Source organism: Peromyscus eremicus, chromosome 1 (assembly GCF_949786415.1).
Source record: "Peromyscus eremicus chromosome 1, PerEre_H2_v1, whole genome shotgun sequence".
Classification (NCBI taxonomy): Eukaryota; Metazoa; Chordata; class Mammalia; order Rodentia; family Cricetidae; genus Peromyscus; species Peromyscus eremicus.
The window spans coordinates 76,124,646-76,143,253 of NC_081416.1; the positions used below are offsets into that span (position 1 = coordinate 76,124,646).

The window sequence follows — 18,608 nt, forward strand, 5'->3', positions numbered from 1 at the left end:
AGCGATATGTAAGGTACCGGTGAGCCACGAGCCATGTGGCTACTTATAGATTTATAGAAATGGGTTAATTTACGATAGAGAAACAGTTAACAAAAAGCCTGAGCCATCAGGCCAAACAGTTTAAATAACATAAGCATCTGTGTGTTTATTTTATAAGTGGGCTGTCAGACTGCCGGGGCTTGGCAGGACCTGGAGAGAAGCTCTCCAGCTACACCTGGGTACAATGGCTCACGCCTACAACTCAAACTTTGGTAATTGGAGGCAGGATCAGGAACTCAAGGAAAGCTTACTTGCATAATGAGTTCCAGGCCAACCAGAGCTACATAGCAAGATCCTGTCTCAAAAAAAAAAAAAAAAAAAAAAAAAAAAAAAAAAAAAAAAGCAGTCACAACAGATTTATTTTATTTTGTATTATTTATTTTTTTTGAGACAAAGTCTTATCATGTAGCCCAGACTAGCTTCACTCTCATGATCCTTCTGCCTTAAGCTCCAGGGTGCTAAGATTACAGGCATGTATACCATGTCCGGCTGTTTGTTTCAATTTATAAGAAATATCCAGAATATGCAAATCTGAGTAGGGAATGAATAGTGAGAACAGAAAGAGACTATTAAAAGGGCACATGGCTTTTTCTGTCAGGTGAGAAATTGTGCTAAAAAGATGCATAACCACTGGGTGTTGGTCACTCATGCCTTTAATCCCAGCACTTGGTAGGCAAAGGCAGGAGAACTTCTTTGAGTTCCAGGCAAACCTGGGCTACAGAGTGAGTTCCAGGAAAGGTGCCAAAGCTACACAGAGAAATTCTGTCTTGAAAAACCATTAAAAAAAACAGTATAACCCTGAATATACAAACATTGACCTGGGTGTATAATGCCAATCACCCTAGTCCTGGGCAAACACTCATCTACTCTGTTTTCTTTTGTTTTTAAGATTTGCCTACATTACACTTAATTTCTTCGTACTGCTGAATAATAGTCCATTATTTTGATATACAACATTCCATCAATTTGTCAACTGATGGACATTTGATTTGTGCTAACTTTTTGGCTACTGTAAATAATGTACCTATGAAAATTCATGACAAAAATTACAGTTTTGCTAATGGCATGGTAAAAACAGACCTTAGCATTAAAAGGAAGGTTAGGGTTAAAAAGTGAGGCTAGAAGCACTGAGGAAGCCAAATTAAAAGGTTTACTACAGGGTAGGAAATGGCAAACTGATCAGGTAAGAGCAAGAAGAGAGTGCTCTTAGCTGCTGGGCCACCTCTCCAAACTCTGAAACTGACTGCATATTTAAATATTTTGAATTAAGTGGAATATGTTAGTAAAATAAAGTTCACCACATTTACTTTCAGAAAAAAAAAAGAACAAGTGTTTTTAACTGCTGAGCCACCTCTCTAGCCTCTAAACAGTATTTTTAGCACCACAGGATTATTTATTTTCACATGAAGAAGAATTATGTGCCAGAAAAAAAAGCTGGGTGTAGGGGCAAATACCTTTAATCCCAGGATTCAGGAGGCAGAGGCAGGCAAATTTCTGTGAGTTCTCATACTGGTCTACATACCGAGTTACAGGACAGCCAGAGCTACATAGTGGGACCCTTTACAAAAAAAAAAAAGTATAAAGAGCCATGATGGCATGCCTATAAATCCCAACATATTGGAGACAGGGCCAGAAGCAGGAGTAACTTGAATTCAAGGTTAGCTGGGGCTATTAAATAGTAAGACTCTCCAAATCTGATTATCCTCAAAATTGACATGTCAAAAAGTATAAAAGGTCTAGTCATGGAGCTGGAGAGATGCTCAGCAGTTAAGAGCATTTGTTGCTTTTGCAGAGGACCTGGGTTCACAACTGTAACACCAGTTCCAAGAAATCAGACATCCTCTTCTGGCCTCTGAGGGCCCCAGACATGCACATGATGCACATACATACATGAAGGTAAAATACTTATAAATAAATCTTGAGAGAGATAAAAGTCTAGTTATGCTAGGCATGGTGGCATGTTCCTTTAATTCCAGCACTCTGGAGGAAGAGGAAGGCAGGTTTCTATGTGTTTGAGGCCAGCCTGGTCTACAAAGCAAGTTCGAGGTCACTCACAAGAGTGTAGGTTGTGAAAATGGTTGATAAGACTCTGGTTCAAAAAAAAAAAAAAAAACCTTGCATTATTTAGAATAATAGGATGTAGTGAATCAGGAGCTTGGATTAGAGATGACTGGGATAAATATAAGAACAATCAACCTCCAGGCTGTTGCTAAAGCCTTAGGAACTAGTGGGAAAGAGGCTACCTGCTGAGTGAGAAAACCAGAGAGCAGAAAAGGCCCCACTGAGCTACTACAAAGAAGGTTCAGGGTGGACAGGTGAGCTCAGGGAGAAGACCCTGGGAAAGCATGGTTCTCTGCTGCTGAAAGTGAGAAGTTAGGGCGATAACTCAGGAACACCAGTAAATTCAAATTTCAGCTCCTCCTCTAAACTCAAGTTTGTTGCAAACTCAGCATTTTCTATAGGAAAGGACATCATGGAAGAAACATTTTGTCTCCTGTAAGCTGCTACTTGACCAGCCTGTCACTATGGTTACACAGAAGCCATCACCAGCATGCCCATGGTCAATGTAGCAATTGAAAAGAACACAGGGCTGCCAGGTGGTGGCAGCAGGTGCCTTTAAACCCAGCATTTGGGGTCAGAGGCAGGATCTCTGCGAGCTTGAGGTCAGCCTGGTCTACAAAGTAACAGGGCAGCCAGGGCTACACAGAAAAACCCTGTCTTGAAAAAAACAAACAAACAAACAAAACCCACAGGGGTCCTGCTGGACAGTGAACACAGCTTAGTCTACCTAAGGCCTGGGGTTTGAGTCCCAGATAAAATATAATGGCTAATTTTATGCGTCAAGCTGACTGTCCTACAGTTACTAAAACATTATTTCTGGGAGTTTGTGAGGATGTTTCCAGAAATGCTTATCATCCAAACTGCAGTTCTCAGGCTTTTGGGTTTAGACTGGACCTACTTTGGCTTTCTTGGGCCTGCAGCTTGTAGATGGTAGCCCATCAGACTTCTCAGCTCCATAACCCTGTGACCCAACCCATGCTAACACTCTCTCTCATGTACCTCTCTGCTGTATCCTACTGGTTCTCGTTCTCCAGAAAACCTAACAGGGAATTCTTTACTAAGCACTACCACATGCCAACTGCTTTTGTGCAGGTCATTTTCCTAATAACCCCACAAAGGACTGTTCACTTAGTACTTGTGAGAAACTGAATCTAGAGAAATAAATTATCAAGGTCCACAAGGAGTAAGTGGCAAAGATGGGGTTCATATTCAGATTTTTGTGACTACAACCTAAGCTTGAACATTCAAGCAACCCTTAGGATCATCCACATCCACTCATAATGTAAATGTTCATGAAACTAACTTCTGTTTGGTTGGGACCTCCAGCTCCCTCCTTCATGAGCCAGAAAGACCCATTCCTGTCTCTCCAAGCCCTGCCCACTCAGAATCTCTGAACAAAGGGAAGGCACCAAAAAGCCCAGTTCTGCATTTTTGGAGGCTACAGCAGCTCCTCCGATGAAGTTGCCAGCTGCCCAAGACCCCCACCTAAAGCGCTCAGTTTTTGATCATACTTGGGCACAAACCCAGCTTATGATGGGCACATCAGCACCCCTCACCTACAGGTTATATAACTTTTTTTTTTTTTTTTTTTAACACAGATGATCCCATTTAAAAACCTTTGTAAGAATCTTAGCCGGGCGGTGGTGGTGCGTGCCTTTAATCCCAGCACTCAGGAGGCAGAGTCAGGTGGATTTCTGTGAGTTCGAGGCCAGCCTAGTCTACAAAGCGAGTTGCAGGAAAGGCACAAAGCTACACAGAGAAACCCTGTCTCAGGGGAAAAAAAAAACAAACCAAACCTTTTTAAGAATCTTAATACACACACATTTAGAAATGGGAGGGGGTGTCTCTGTCCCCACTTCTAGCTTCAGAAAGTTGGTACTAAAACTATAGATTCATTTGACCTCTCCTACTGACCCCACACTATCCTAGAACAACCATAGTGAATCTAGGCCCTCTGCACCAAACAAGCACACACTTAGGGAAGTGTGTGCTATTCTCTCTGTCTGCCTGAAGTACCTCTGAAGAACCCTTCTTTTCTTCCTTTTTAGGTCACTCTAATTTATTCAACTTTCAGGATTTAATTACAGTTGTCAAAATAAACTTTTAGTAGGGCAGTGGTGGTGCATGCCTTTAATCCTAGTGCTCAGGAGGCAGAGGCAGGTGGATCTGAGTTCAAGGCTGGCCTGGTCTACAGAGTAAGTTCCAGGACAACCAGGGCTACACAGAGAAAACCTGTCTTGAAAGACCAAAAACAAACAACAACAAAAAAGAACTTCTAAAAGTAGAGCTTATCAATTACTTTCACACCAAGAACATGTTTATATAAGAAAGTAGGGGAAGAACAACACTCTCACAGACAGTCACAGGCTCCTCCACTTAACACAAGGCCAATTAAAATTGGAAAGTTCCTAAGGCCTGCATATGAACTTTATTCTTGTTATGTTTTTATTGCTGTTGTTTTGAGACTGGAGTCTTGGTATGCAACTCTGATTGTCCAGAAACTTGCTATGTAGAGCTGGCTAGCCTGGAACTCCCAGAGATTCACCTGCCTCTGCCTCCCCAGTGCTGGGTTTGAAGGTGTGTGCCATCATGCCCTGTGGAGGCCCAAATAACTCAGGGTCGAGAATCTGAGCTTGCTTTACCAAGCAGGGCTGCATAAGGGGATAATTTGGCCATGGCCATGGTTAACAGGTGTTTGGAAGGGTCTACACTTGGCTGGGCGGTGTGCTTTGATCTAGCAAGGGGGAGGTCTTTTGCTCTGATCCTTGGCATTGTTATAAAAAGCCTTTTTGAATACATGGAAAAGGCTGTTGGGTTTTGAACCAGGTCCTCTGGAAGCTATCCTGTGTTTCTGCCCTTCTCCCCTTTGCTATCTTTCTATCTAATATTTTCTTATCCCACTCTCCTCCTCATAGGAACCCTGGGAAAGGTGGGAGCTAGCCTCCCACAATGCCCAACTTATTTTCTTGCTTTTGAGGTAGGGTCTCACTGTAGTCCGAATTGGCACTGAACTCACATTTCTCCAGCCTCAGCCTTCAGAGTAAACTTCTGTTATTGTATTTGTCATTCATGCATACGATGAGCTGTCTCACTAACAGCTCTCCTACCAGATCCCAAGCTCTGAATACAGGCGCTGCTCTAGTCATCTTCCTGATCTGCACAGGCCTTGGCACACAGTGCTTTCAAATCAGATCGTTGAAGAGAGCTGAGTCCTGAACACACCTTAGAGCAGTCTTTCAGCTTAGAACACTGCAACAGTTTTTAATCTAAGCTACTCAAGTTCTCCTGTCTCCAGAAAAAGCTGGTAAACACCAACATCTTCCAAAAGAGACTATCTATTTCCCACATATGTAGAAGAGGTGTTGCCCCTTCATAATTCCACTCAGTAGTATTTGCTAATTATCTAAGACATGAAGGATGTGCAGTAGTGAAAGAAAAACAATGCAGAATGGACATTAAACAAATATAGTCACATGCCAAACAATGCCAGCACCAACAACAGACCAAACACATGACAGTGGTCTCCTAAGACTACAGTCCAGATTTTTATATTCAGCTCTAGCATTATATCTCCTCTTGAATGTCTAATATTATTAGTATAAATCTTACTATAATATTATAATAGTTACTATAATTGCCAGGCGTGGTGGCACTTGCCTTTAACCCCAGCACTCAGGAGGCAGGGACACAGGTGGATCTCTGAGGCCAGCCTGGTCTACAGAGTGAGATCCAGGACAGCCAAGGCTGTTACACATAGAAACTCTGTTTCAAAAAACAAAACAAAGATTATATGCTCAAAAAATATAAGCTCAAAACTTCCATCACCTCATTACTTCTATTAAATATTTATTTATTGCATGTAGGAGCACATGTTCCACAGGTTTACTGGTTTTCTTCCTACCACGTGGGTCACACTTAGGCTGTCAGACTTAGTGACTAGTGTCTTTACTCTCTGAGTCATTTCCCTGGCCCTCACCTAGTATTTTTACTGAACCTTTTCTGTGTAGACACACAAATACTTTTCATTTTATGAAGACTACCTATAGTATTTGTTATAGTAATATGCTGTATATGGGTATAGCCCAAGAGTAACAGGTATGTATGTAGTAGGCTACACAATCTAGGATGTATAAGAACATTCATATGACAAAATCACCAAACAGAGCATTTCTTAGATTGCATTCCCATCATTATGTGATGCATATGTTCCATATACTTACTGTTAGGGTGAAATAAGCACTAAAGAAGATAAAGACATGTGATGATTAGTTTTAACTTGACATCTAAATCACTTGGGAAAAGATTCTCAATGTCTAGATCAAATTGGCCTGTGAGAGATTACCTTGATTATGTTAACTGGGATGGGAAAACCACCCATCCTTGATGGCATCATTCCCTGGGTGTAGGTCCTGGACTGTGTAAGTGTAGAGAGGGGCTGAACACAGGTCAACATTCGTGCATTCACCTCCCTCTGCTCCTGACTGCAGCTGTGACACGCAGCTTCGAGCTCCCGCCTTGGCTTCCCCACAGTGATGGACTATAACCCGAATGCTCAGCCACACAAACCTTTCTCTTCCACGTTGCTTTTTTGTCAGGGTGTTTATCACAGCAACAGGAAACTAGTACAATACATAAATGGATAAATCAGAATACAAAAGGACAATATACAATTCGGCACTGAGACTCAAGAATAATCCTGTTCTAACACACTGATGGAGAAGAGTGGGGGAACCCCACAAATAACTCCCAAGTTCCCAGCCTGAGTGTCTGGAGGATGGGAACACTAGTGAAAGTATGAGCATGTGAGGATAAAACCAAAGATTTCAGTTTGGCTCATATCTGAAGTGTCTATTAGACATACACTAGAGCTGAATCTAAAAATCTGCAGCACTCATAAGACCAAGACAGGAGGATCACCATGAGTTCAAAGTCAGTCTGGGCCACAGAGTAAAACCCTTTCTCAAAATAATAATAATAATAATAATAATAATAATGAGCTAAAGCAATGGCTTAGTGATCAAGAGCACTGGCTGTTCTTCCAGAAGACCCAGGTTCAATTCCTAGCACCCACATGGTAGCTGATAACCATTTGTTCCAGTTTCAGAAAATCTGACAACCTCTATGGTCTCTGCATGGGGTGTATAAACATCAGACAAAATATTCATATTCACAAAATAAAAGTAAATAATCTTTAAAAAACAAAATGTTGCTGGGCATAGCAGCCCATGCCTTCAATGCCAGCACTGAGGAGGCAGAGGCAGGCAGATCTCCGAGTTACAGGCCAGCCTGACTTCAAGGACAGGTAGAGCTACACGGGGAGACCAGCCTCAAAAAAAATTTTTTTTTTTAAAGTTGCAAAATATTTTTAAATAATAAAAATACACAAATACATCTAAATAAAAATAAAAATAAATCTTGAGTTGAAGGTAGAATTGTTGGGGACATGACAGCCAGCACTAACCTGATGGCATTATGTTATGGCCTGCTCTATCCCGATCAATTAATGACATTTGCCCCAGAGTGCTCAGATCTGTGTAATAATTTATACATAACTCTCCTGTGATAGCCAAAGAAACTTAATATGGTACCAGGCATCCTTTAGGGGCCCTTTACCATTGCCCAGCCATGCCTGTGATATCCTAGTGGCCTGCAGGTGAGATAAGAATAAGATAGTGGTGTTCCTGCTTTCTGCTTTTGTAAACTTGCTCATCGATGTGGACTGAGATGAAGTGGTCTTTTTATCACTATACAATGAGAAACAATGGAGGGTTGAAAATTTTCCTTAGAAACTCTTCTTTTAGCCCCTTCAGCAGGCACGTTGTTTGGTTCTAAGGTTGCTGTCCTTCTGCTAATAGTAAGAATAAACTCAGGGTTGGGGATTTAGCTCAGTGGTAGAGCACTTGCCTAGAGCGCAAGGCCCTGGGTTCAGTCCTCAGCTCTGAAAAAAAAAAAAAAAAAAAAAAAAAGAAAGAATAAACTCATTTAATCTAAATTTGAATTGAGCGTAGGTCCCAGTGGATTCAAATGCCACAACAGAATACTGAGCTAAAAATATAAATTCGAGGGGCCAGTGAGAAAGCCCAGCAGATGTAAGTGCCTACACCAAGCCTACACCTGAGTTCAATCCTAGAAGCCCACAAAGCGGAGGGAGAAAACCAACTTCTGAAAGCTGTCCTTTGACCTCTACACAAGTGCCATGGCATGAACACGACTGCCTTCACACACTCACTAAATACTTTTAAAAGGAGGGTAGAACTGAAAGCCAGGCAGTGGTGGCACACGCCTTTCATTCCAGCACTCGGGAGGCAGAAGCAGGCGGATCTCTCTGAGTTCAAGGCCAGCCTGGTCTACATAGTAAGTTCCAGGACAGCCAGGGCTACAAGGAGAAACCCTATATCGAAAAACAAAAACAAACAAAAAAACAACAACCAAGATAGAAATGAGTTAGCACCAATATAAATGTTATTTATATTGAAAGTGTTCCAGGAAGTGAACAGAAAGAAAGGCAAGATGTTTATGTATTTCGATGGTACAACCATTACAGATAAAGAAATGGAGCAAGAGTTTTAGGTAATGAAAGAGGATGTTACCAAGCCTTCATCGCTTAACTTGGCAACTCGCAAGTGAAGGAGGCTTTGGTGCAGCTGTTTCCCCGGAATGACAGGAGACAGGGCTTCCCTGGAGAGAGCTGAATGGAGAATGGCGGGGGAAGATGCTAATGAGTAGCAGCCGACGCCCTAGGCTGCCGTGTGAACTGACAGATGAGTGAGCCGGCGGGTGGATGAAGTTATACTGTTGTGTAAATGGACACCTCTGGGGAAGGTGTCGCTCAAGTCTGTAAGCTCAGCACTCGGGGCTGGGGCAGGACTACTGCGAGCTCCAGGCCAGGCTGAGCGAGACCGTCTCAAAAACCAATAAGCCTTTGAGCAAGTAGGAAAAAGTGCAGGCGTCCGGGGCCCCATTTCAGGCCGAGTACCTCACCAGGTGCCTGCCCCCAGGTAAGCCAGCGCCAGCCGCTTCCCACCTCGCCAGGGACGTAGGGCGCACGCGCAGACCCAGGGAGCCGGGGCGCAGGCACCCACAGCCCCGCCCCCTTCCCCGTCCAGGGCGCTTGCGCGTCTCCTCCGAAGCCGCCTTAGCGAGCCGGGCGCCGGGCCGGAACGCTGGCCCTTCGTTCCCGCGCTGCTTGGAAGTACCTTGCCATGGTCCCGTCCCACCTACCGAGTCTGGGGCGAAACAGCACGTCGCGCTGGTAACTGAGGTGGTGGGAACAGGAGAGTCGCTGGAACGCTTCCTCACAGGGTAGTACAGCACTGGTGTTCGAAGGTTCGCGGCACGTCAAGAACCACACACGCTGTTTCTCTTATGAGCGCGGTCGAGCGCGGAGGACTCCTTTGCGCATGCCCGATACTTCTCTGTGACGTGCTGCATTGCACCCTGGGAAACGTAGTTTTTACTTTGACACCTGTGCCCTAATCTATTTAACCATGACTTAGTCGATCAGAGTGCTTGTTTGTTTTCTGCGTCTTTGCATACTCCCCCGAAAACTTTCATATAAATCAAGCGAACCGAAAGGCATATATGGAGCCTTGCCTAGCATGTGGGAGGTAATGGGACCGCATTCTCAGCACCAGAAAAAAACAGAACATCGGATTGTTGAGGAGAGGGAAAGAAGTCCTCCAGGAGGCATATGAGAACTCCGAACTTTAAGATAAATTTTGTTGGGAATCTAAAATTTACATATGTTTTTCGAGACAGGGTTTCTCTGTGTAGCTCTGCGCCTTTCCTGGAACTCACTTTGTCGACCAGGCTGGCCTCAAACTCACAGAGATCTGCCTGCCTCTGCCTCCCTAGTGCCGGGATTAAAGGCGTGCGCCACCACCGCCTGGCCCCAAAAATATTTAAATTATAAATAAGCAGTTTTGAGCTCAGAAGTCACATTTTTTACAGAATCTTCCCAGGAAATAAAAGATGTAGACATGCATACATTTAGCTATAAACGTATTCCTTGGAAGCCTACCTTGTGGCCTTAGCCTGGTCCTTGTTTCAATCCTCAGGACTGCACCCACTCCCAAGTATCTGTACTAGTATTTCATACATAACCCCTAAAAGGTCAAGATAGTTTGGTGGTTAGGAGCACTTGCTGCTCAATCACGAGGACCAGAATTAGAAGTCCAGCACCCACTTCAGGTGGCTCACAACTGCCTGTAACTCCAGTTCCAAGGATCTGATGCCCTCTTCTGACCTCCAAGAACACACACACACACACACACACACACACACACACACACACACACACACACACACGAAATAAATCTTTTTTTTTTTTGTGGGTTTTTGTTTGTTTTGGTTTGGGTTTTTTTTTTTTGTTTGTTTTTTTTTTGTTTTTTGTTTTTTTTTTGGCAATGTTTCTCTTTATCGCCCTGGCTGTCCTGGAACTCACTCTGTAGACCAGGCTGCCATCAAACTCAGAGATCAGCCTGCCTCTGTCTCCTAAGTGCTAGGATTAAAGGTGTGTGACACCAGCACCCAGTGAAAATAAGTCTTGTTTGTTTTGTTTTGTTGCTTGACAAAGTTCCAGCATTTTAATTTTGCAAATCATAACTTTTCAGCACCTTCTTGCTTTCTATGATTTTTTATGTTCATTGTTGTTTTTCCTGCATGTATGTCTGTGTGAGGGTGTCAGATCCCCTGGAACTGGAGTTACAGACAGTTGTGAGCTGCCATGTGGGTGCTGGAAATTGAACCTAGATTCTCTGGAAGAGCGGCCAGTGCTCTTAACCACTGAGCCATCTCTCCAGCCCATTTACTTTCGTTTTTAATGATTCTCACTATGTGTTAAGGGAGTTTCCCTATGCCTGTTCCTTTGGGAAATTTTGTGTGAACTTTGGTGAAGGATAAGAATATATACAGTGCCGGGCGGTGGTGGCGCACGCCTTTAATCCCTGCACTCGGGAGCACTCGGGAGGCAGAGCCAGGCGGATCTCTGTGAGTTTGAGGCCAGCCTGGGCTACAGAGTGAGTTCCAGGAAAAGGCGCAAAGCTACACAGAGAAACCCTGTCTCGGGGAAAAAAAAAAAGAAGTTAGACTGGGGCTGAAGAGATGGCTCAGTGGTTAAGAGCACCGCCTGTTCTTACAGAGGTCCTGAGTTAAATTCCCAGCAACCACATGGTGGCTCACAACCATCTGTAATGAGATCTGGTGCCCTTTTCTGGCCTGCAGGGACACATGCAGGCAAATACTGTGTACACAATAAATAAATAAATAAATATTTTAAAAAATCTACTTTCAAAACTGTTCCTAGGCCGGGCGGTGGTTGTGCATGCCTTTAATCCCAGCACTCGGGAGGCAGAGCCAGGCTGATCTTTGTGAGTTCGAGGCCAGCCTGGTCTACAGAGCAAGTTCCAGGAAAGGCGCAAAGCTACACAGAGAAACCCTGTCTCGAAAAACCAAAAAAACAAAACAAAACAAACAAAAAAAAAAAAAAAAAAAAAACCTGTTCCTATCACTCTATTCATCTCCCTTTTATTTATTTATTTATTTATTTATTTTTTTAAAAAGAAGGTAGACTGGCTTGGTCCCCCTCTGCCATACACAGGAGCACACACTGAAGGAATCAGAATGGTATGGTATAATGGAAAAAGAGTAAGATGTCAGGACCTTCCTTTGGGAGCTTACAAGGAGAACAGTTCTATATTATAAGACAGGCACAAAGGAATACAAGCAGGAAACAGTTCAATGCTTGTGCTACACTGTACAAATGCTGCATTATACCTCTTGAGGAATGAAAATTGCTCTTATGGGTTTGTTTCTCAGGATTCAATGTCTGATCCCTCCTGACCACAAAGACTGAGACCATGCAGGAGGAAGTGTAAGAGGGTGCGTAGTGGGGTTACCGAACCCCAATAGGCATTTAGATTCTTGCTTTGTGCTTCTAGAAAAATCCTGGTAGGGTTACTGAGCCTTAGAGGACAATAGGTGTTTAGATTCTTGCTAAACTTATTGTTTTTTGCTTCAAGAAAAATGCTGTAATGGCATTGATGACCTCTTTACCCCAGAATAATTGTTTGCTTTCAATATTGACTGTGCTCAAACTATAATGCAATTATAGAGTATATGAGGTGCAGCCTGTTTTCAGCAAATGGTCAGCCATGCTGATTGACCCTTAGGTCCTGTCAGTCCCTTTCCCTCACCAACTCCACATCTCCTCTTTGGGACCTGAACCCCGCTGGAGCTGGACTCTGGCAGTTTGGTTTTTCGAGACAGGGTTTCTCTGTGTAACAGTCCTGGCTGTCCTGGAACTAGCTCTCTAGACCAGACTGGCCTTGAACTTACAGGGATTGACCTGGCTCTGCCTCCTGAGTCAAGCGCTGGGATTAAAGGCGTGCGCCACCACCGCCCAGCTGAAAATAAGTCTTTTAAAGTTGATAATTACATACTGTTATTCTCCGATAGAATTTCAGATTCTATAAGGTCAAGATCATAAGTTTCATTCATTTAGGCATCCCTAGCATGCAGCACTGTGCCCAGCACACAGTAAGCTATCAGATATTATTCTTTTTTTAATTTTTATTCATTTTTTATTTTATGTACAATGGTATTTGCCTGTGTATGTTTGTGTGAGGGTGTCAGATCTTGGAGTTACAGACAGTTGTGAGCTGCCATGCGGGTGATGGGAATTGAACCTGAGTCCTCTGGAAGAACAGCCAGTGCTCTTAACCACTGAGCTATCTCTCCAGCCCCATCAGATATTTTTCTATTAGGGAACATTAAATTTCAACACTGGAACTATTTCAGTCCCCAGACTAACAAAGAAAATTAAGAGAAATGATGAGGCTAGGTGTGGTGACCCACAGAGGTTTCCTAGTGAGAACTTACTCAGGGTCCGAGAATCTGGGCTTGCTTTATCCAGCAGGGCTGCATAAGGAGATGATTTGACCACGGGCATGGTTACCAGATGTTTTGAAGGGTCTACACTTAGCTATATGGTGTGCTTTGATCTTGCAAGGTGGGAGGGTCTTTTGCCGCTCCCCTTGGCATTTGTATAAAAAGTCCCCCCCCCCCCCGTTTTTTTTCAATTTAGAAGAGGAAACGGTTTAATTCATTTTATACTTCCAGGTCATGGGCCACCATTGAAGGAAATCAGGGCAGGAACTGAAGCAGAAACCGTGGATGATCTTTGCTTGCTTACTGGCTTTGTTCTCTGGCTCATGCTCAGCTAGCTAGCTTCCTTTTTCTTTTTTTCTTCTCCTTTCTTTTTTTCTTTCCTTTTTTTTTTTTTTTTTTTTTTTTTGGTTTTTCGAGACAGGGTTTCTCTGTAGTTTTGGAGTCTGTTCTGGATCTCGCTCTGTAGACCAGGCTGGCCTTGAACTCACAGAGATCCTCCTGCCTCTGCCTCCCAAGTGCTGGGATTAAGACATGGGCCACAATGCCCATCTTCAGCTAGCTTTCTTTTTCTTTTTTTTTCTTTAAAGATTTATTTATTTATTATGTATATAGTGTTCTGGCTGCACATATCACTGCATACCAGAAGAGGGCACCAGATCTCATTACAGATGGTTGTGAGCCACCATGTGGTTGCTGGGAATTGAACTCAGGACCTTTGGAAGAGCAAGCAGTACTCTTAACCTCTGAGCTATCTCTCCAGCCCCTCAGCTAGCTCTCTTATACAACCCAGGCTCACAGTGGGCCTAGCCCTCCCAGATCAATCATCAATCAAGTTAATTCCTATCAGACATGACTACAGGCCAATCTGATACCCCGATCTAGCTGTTGACCCTATAAAACCTACGCTCAAACCTGTTGAACCTTGTCTTCTGTCCATCCGTGTAGCCCTAACTTTCTTTGAAATGAGGGAGTGTAGGGGAACAAGGAAATGGGGTGTCAGTGTAAAAGGATGGCCTACAGACTTTATAGGAGGGTCTTTCCACTTTCACTTCACAAGATACAATTTTTTTTAAAAGCTCTTTTGAATAAATGCCTAGAGCTGGGTATTGACCCAGAGCCCTCCTGAAGCTATCCTGTGTCTCTTTCTCCTCATTGCATAGTTCTATCTTTGTTGCTCCAATTCTAAAATGGTCTTTTGATAAAAATCCCAGAGCCTGCCAGGCGGTAGTGGTGCACACCTTTAATCCCAGCACTCAGGAGGCAGAGCCAGGCAGATCTTTGTGAGTTTGAGGCCAGCTTGGTCTACAAAGTGAGATCCAGGACAGCCACCAAAACTACACAGAGAAACCCTGTCTAGAAAAACCAAAAAAAAAAAAAAAAAATCCCAGAGCCTGATATTGGGGTAAATGCTGAAAGATCAGAGAGACAAAGGAACAAGCTACAGCCACCTCTTACCTCTAGGATGCCTCAGCCTGTAAAGGCTTTAGTTCCTATCTCCTCACACCTTATATACATTTCTCTGCCCAGCCATATCACTTCCTTCTTGGTGCTAGGATTAAAAGCGTGTGTGTGCTTCCCAAGCAAAGGCATGAGATTTCAAGTGCTGGGATTAAAGGTGTGTGCCACCTCTGCCTGGCCTCTATTTAATCTAGTGGCTGCTTCTGTTCTCTGATCTTAAGGCAAATTTTATTAGGGTACACAATATATCATTACATATCTTTCTACCTAATATTTCTTCATTCCTCTTTCCTCCACCCAAGAACCCTTCAAAAGGTGGGAGCAGGTCAGAGCTGGACGCCCACAGAGCTCCACAGCTGGAGAGATGTCCAGCAATTAAGAACACATACTGCTTTTGCAAAGAGCCCAAGTTCAGCTCCCAGTGTCCACATTGGTGACTTACAATGGCCTGTGATTCCAGCCCCAAGTGTCCACATTGGTGACTTACAATGGCCTGTGATTCCAGCCCCAAGGGTATCTGATGCTTCTGCTCTTCTCTGACACCTGCATTCATGTGCACATACCCACACAGAGACATATTCTTTTTTTTTTCCGAGACAGAGTTTCTCTATGTAACAGTTCTGACTGTCCTGGAACTCACTTTGTAGACCAGGCTAGCCTCCAACTCACAGAGATTCACCTGCCTCTGCCTCCCAAGTGCTAGGATTAAAGGCATGTGCCACCACCACCCAACCCATTTCATTTTTTAAAGATTTTGTTTTTAGGATGTATTTATTATGTATACAAGTGTTCTACCTGCATGTATGCAGGCAGGCCAGAAGGAAAAATATGGAACGCTTCACGAATTTGCATGTTATCCTTGCTAATCTTCTCTGTATTGTTCCAGTTTTAGTATATGTGCTGCCGAAGTGAGCACTTGTTTTTAGTTTTATGTGTATGATTACTTTGTCTGCATATGTGTACGTATACTATGTGTATGCCTAGTATTTAAGGAGGCCAGAAGAGGGTATCAGATCCTCTAAAACTAGACCTACAGATGGTTGTCAGCCACCTCATGGGTGCTGGGAACTGAACTGGGGTCCTCTGCAAGAGCAACAAGTATTCCCAACTGCTGAGCCATCTCTCCAGCACCAACCCTGCATTTCTTACCATCACTCAGTGAATGGCACTACCACCCATCCTGTCCCATTTTGGAAAATTATATCATGAAGAATTGCACAGCCAGGTGTGGTAGTGTACCCCCTCACATTTGGGAGGCAGAAGCAGGAGAATCTCTGAATTTGAGGCTAACCTCCTCCTCTACAGGGAACTCCGGGACATGTGGGACTACATCGAAAAACAGATATATTGTCTCAAATAAACAAAAGAATTCTACAATTTTTACTGCTTAGTTTTTGTTGTTGTTGTCTTAGACAATATTTCACTATGTAGCCTTGATTGGCCTGGAACTTGATCTGTCGACCAGGCTGGCCTCAAGCTCAGAGATGTGCCCTGGTCTGCCACCTCCCTGTTTTGTTTTTAGAAGCCGGTGGGGCTTGCACTCCTGATCTCACTGCGGCTGCCTCCTAGGTGCTGGGATTACAGATTTACCCACCAGGCCCTGCTACAAATTTTCCATTTTTAAAGGTCACAGAAACTATCTCTCCTGAAAGTCAAATATGGACATAGTTGCTCATTATAAGACATTTAGGTTTCACAATTGTGGTCTTCATTACTTTTCCTGTTGCTATGAGTAAAAATACCCTTAAAAAGGCAATGTAAGGAAGAAAGATAGATGTAGACAATTTTTTTTTTTTCGAGACAGGGTTTCTCTGTGTAGCTTTGCCCCTTTCCTGCAACTCGCTTTGGAGACCAGGCTGGCCTAGAACTCACAGAGATCCGCCTGCCTCTGCCTCCCAAGTGCTGGGATTAAAGGCGTGTGCTACCACCGCCCGGCTAACAGATTTTTCTTTGGACTGCCAACTCACAAAAAAGTGACATGGAGACATTATTAATTATGAAAGTTTGGCTTTAACTTGGGCTTGTTTCTAACTAGTACTTATAACTTAAATTAACCCGTTTTTATTAATCTACATGCTGCCATGTGGCTCATGGCTTTTACCTCTCCTTCTGCATTTCCTACTTCATCTCCATCTCCTCTGGCATCTCTCCCAACTAGATTCATCTCCTCTTCTTTTCTTTCTGCCCAGAAGTCCCACCTAACCTCTTCCTGCCTAGCTATTGGCCATTCAGCTCTTTATTAAGACCAATCAGAAAGCACCTTGGCAAAGACACATCTTCACAGTGTACAAAAAGATTGTTCCACAACAGAAAGATTTATTTGGGTTTAGTGTTTGGTCAGGACTAATCAAGGTGATGTGAAAATAAGAAAGAGACCTACCTCAACAAAAGGATATCTTTAATGAGAACAATGAAGGGCAGCTGCCTGTCTTAGAAGTGGAGACTGCAGAAGTACAGGGGTTGGGGGTGTTTGGAATTTTTGTAGTAGAAAATTTCATATGCAGATCCCCCACCCCCTGTCAGCCCGCCCACAAAGTCTCAAACTCAAACAACCTTCTCAGGAGTTTACTGGCTCCCAACTGTTTGCAGATGTTATTAGCCTGACAACTTTCCAGTCAGGGATTTCTCAGCTTCTCTGAGGCTTTTTTTTTTTTTTTTTTTTTTTTTGGTTTTTCGAGACAGGGTTTCTCTGTGTAGCTTTGCGCCTTTCCTGGATCTCGCTCTGTAGACCAGGCTGGCCTCAAACTCACAAAGATCCGCCTACCTCTGCCTCCCTAGTGCCGGGATTAAAGGCGTGCGCCACCACAGCCCGGCCCCTGAGGCTTTTAAGTCATTAATCCATACTTACAATTCAAGATACAGTCCATCAAGTCACAACAGCAGGAACAGAGTCACAGAAACCTACAGTTTAAGAAGCAGAGATGCCCAGGCTAGTCTCAAACTGGTGATCCTCCTGCCTCTGCCTCCTTCAGCAAATCCCACCAGCATGCACCACCACCACCACCACCACCACCACTGGAACTGGAGAGATGGCTCAGCAATTAAGAGCACTGATTGCTCTCCCAGAGGACCCAGGTTCAAATCCCAGCACCCGCAAGGCAGCTCAGGCAAAACACTGATGCCCATTTTAAAAGAAGGAGGAGGAGAAGGAGAAGGAGGAGGAGAAGGAGAAGGAGAAGGAGAAGGAGGAGAAGCAGAGATGCAGCTGGGCATGGTGGCACATGCCTTTAATGCCAGCTCCTCAGGAGGCAAATGCAGATGGATCTCTGATTTCGGGGCCAGCCTGGTTCACACTACATAGTGAGGTCCAGGACAGTCAGGGCTACACAGTGAAACCATGTCTAGAAAAACAAAAACAATGGAGTACTGATGCTTGCTAGTGCTCAGTCTGGGATCCCTGCCCAGGACTCACTGTCCAGGATCCTGTCCACAGTTCTGCCCAAGATTGAGGTGGGTCTTCCCATAGACGTGCCCAGAGGTCCATCTCTTAAGTGATTCTAGACCCTATCAGGTTGACAATTAGCATTAACTGTTACAGTTGTTAAATTTTGCCTTCAATTCCTGATTTTCTATATATGTTAGTCTTTTGGTTTTTTGTTTTACCTGAGTCTTACTGTGCTGAAGGGACAAAAGCACCTTGTCCTAAGTACTGCCATTTTGACTTCAGACTCCATTTTACCTGTAAGGTGAAACAAAGTTCAGGTTGCCAAGCCTTAGGGGAGCTGAGAACTTTCCAATGACTGATCAACCTCCTCCTTAAACAATAGAAATAGTCTGTTCTCTGAAACATTATGGCTGTTCCTAACAACAGAAAGAACAAATGAATCTGATTGGTTGGACTAAAAAGCTTACATTCTGTGTTGGTTGACAATGATGGAATACATAAGGAAAGTCCCTAAATTTTAACTTCTGATTAGCAGAAATTTAACTGTAACTTGGCAACAAATGTGATTTTTGTGGGTATAAACCCCACTTCTACCCCTGTTCAGGAATGCCAGGAAAAACAAGGCTCCCAAGTCCTTGTCCTGCAGCCCTGATCAATCAGCAGCCCTGATTATGTGATGATTTATTAAAGACTTTGGAACCCATGAATGTTGTCTCTCTCCTTCCTCATGGCACAGGTGTAACTGCACATCTGCAGTCCCAGCTGCTATGAAGAAGGA

At 43.7% G+C, this 18,608-nt stretch overlaps 1 protein-coding gene and 1 pseudogene across 1 annotated transcript in view; both read right to left on the bottom strand.

Moving 5' to 3' along the window:
* The window catches only part of Sgf29 (SAGA complex associated factor 29), a 31,347-nt gene extending 21,850 nt beyond the window's left edge, over window positions 1–9,497 (bottom strand). The window contains exon 1 of the mRNA XM_059266886.1: window positions 9,322–9,497. The gene's annotated coding sequence lies outside the window, so the exon portion shown is untranslated. The remainder of the gene's footprint in view (window positions 1–9,321) is intronic.
* Window positions 9,498–15,267: 5,770 nt separating this feature from the next.
* On the bottom strand, window positions 15,268–15,361 carry LOC131902868 (U6 spliceosomal RNA; annotated as a pseudogene).
* Between the last annotated feature and the right edge of the window lie 3,247 nt (window positions 15,362–18,608).